This window comes from Tupaia chinensis, unplaced genomic scaffold (assembly GCF_000334495.1).
Source record: "Tupaia chinensis unplaced genomic scaffold, TupChi_1.0 Scaffold000544_1, whole genome shotgun sequence".
NCBI classification, from domain to species: domain Eukaryota; kingdom Metazoa; phylum Chordata; class Mammalia; order Scandentia; family Tupaiidae; genus Tupaia; species Tupaia belangeri.
The window spans coordinates 1,644,988-1,647,292 of record NW_006160056.1 but is presented as its reverse complement, the minus strand read 5'-3'; positions in this window follow the sequence as shown (position 1 = coordinate 1,647,292).

The following is a 2,305-nucleotide window of genomic DNA, read 5'->3' as shown; positions in this document are numbered from 1 at the left end:
CAGTGGTTTTTATTATTTCATTATAGTTGTTGCAACTATCTTGTAATGACATTTACTGTCTTCATTATTTGAAAGAATATTGCTAGATCTAGGTATTTCATGTGATAAAGTAGCATACCTTACATACTATATATTACTACACTTTTTCTTTTCTTTTTTTTGAGAGGTTTTTACTATAGGGCGCATGTGCTCTCCAGAAAGACAGAGAGAGACAGAGAGACAGGAAGCGAGAAGTCACTCCCCAGAGGGAATGGCCACGCTGCAATCTCTTCTCCATTCTCTTCTCGGGATCTTGGGAATCTTAGGCACTAAACGCACACATATGCGGGAGTTTAAGCCACCGGGTCTGGAACTCAAACTGTGGTAGACTACATGGGAGTCCAGCGACATAGCCATTATGCTAACTGCTTGTCCTTAGCACACTTTTTTTTAAAAGAGAGACTTTTGTTATAGGACCTGTGTGCTCATCACAGAGACAGAGAGAGACAGAGACAGAAAGTGAGAAATCACCCCCCTCAGGGGGACGGTCACGCTGAAATCTCTTCTCATGCGTTCTCCTCTTGGGATTTCAGGCACACACGAGTACTCACTGGAGTGAGTTTTAAGTAGCTGGGTCTGGGATTCAAACCGAGGTCAACTACATGGGAATCCAGTCATGTAAACCTTATACCATCTGCTGATCTCTATTTTATACTTCTTTTGCCATAGTAGGGCCAGTGCAATTGCCAGAGAGAAGCAGGGAGAAGGAATGTGAGAAATCACCCCCAGGGGGGATGGCCACGCCCACATCCCTTCTCCATTCCTCTCTCTCTCTCTCTCTCTCTCTCCCTCCCTCGGCCCCAGTGCATTCAGGCACTCATGCCCAGCTTGCTTTATGCTACCCATCTGTACTGGAACCTTGGTGCATGTGGGAGTCCAGAGCCTTAACTACCACTCTACCTGCTAGGCCCAGCACAAACTTATTTTTAAGATACTCTGATGATCTGTTCCTTTACAGTCCCACACATTTTATCATACGCACTTTAAAGCATTATTTTAAGGAGGTTTCTATAAGATCATTATTGTCAAAAGGGTCTATGACACGCAAAAGGCAAAGCATCCTGGGTTTTTGAATGACAACTGTATACTATTTTCCACCCAGAGTAATTGTATATTTCTTAGGACAGAATCAGAGATAGATGCGTTCAGAAGCGGAGGGACCCTTTTTTCTGCTTTCTCGTCGGCGACGGGTGAGCGACAAACTGGCATCTGCTTAGCTTTCCTGGTTGTTTATAAAACGGATGCTTCTTGAAAATAGGTTATTGTGGCCATTTCTGCCTACCTCTCCCAGGGACGCAATTAAACACTGAAGACTAGAGCAGCTTTTGTCATATGTACTTATTTATTGTAACTGCCTCAATCTTAATGAGTGTTGCGGTTTTTTTGGTGCTGTTTTGTTTTGTTTTGTTTTGGAGAGGTTTTCGCTATAGGGCGTGTGCGCTCGCCAGTGAGAGAGACATAGAGACAGAAATCATCCCCCAGGGGGGATGGTCACGCAGCAATCCCTTCTCCTCCATTCTCTTCTCCAGATCTTGCGCACGTACACGCGCCCGGGGTGAGTTTTAAGCCAGGGTCTGGGACGCGAACCAAGGTCGACTATGTGGGAGTCCAGCGACATAGCCATTACGCTAACTGCTGGTTCCCGCGTTTGTATTTTTAAAAACTTCCTCAGGTTGGGAGGTTGTGAGTGTTTAAGAAAGGAAAATAAAAAGGGAAGTCTGTTCTCTCAAGTTGAATTTGGATCCGAAAGAAATACCTAAGTCTCAATGAACTATTATTAGAAGCAGGATTGTTTTTCCTGCCCCAACTACATCCTGTTATAAAGTAGGGGGTTCAACGTGAAATAGTTAGAAGACGCGTCCTAATACGTTTTCTCCAATAAAAAAGGAAGCTTGGAGACTTCAGAAGTTTTTATTAGAAGGGCGAGGGAGGAACGTCGGTGCAGACTGGGAGGGTAAGAGGTTACGTGGCTGGCCGGAGGTCTCCGTGCGTGTTGAGAAACGAGGTGAAGGAATTCAAAGTTGTACTCGATCAGCTCCAACAGGGCGTGGGGGGAAGCTTATCGGTCCCAGGGAAGGTTTCTGGGGAAGTAGGTTTGTGGCAACAAAGGTTAGGGCAAGCTCCAGGCCCAGGGCGGAGCCTCCGGGGCCCCAGTGCGGGGACCGGGGCGGAGCGCGGCCCGGCGCCGGCGGAGCAAGGAAGCTGGCACCGCCCACGGTGCTGCCCGGCCAGGCCCGAGCGAGGCGGCGCGCCCGGCTCCCCCGCG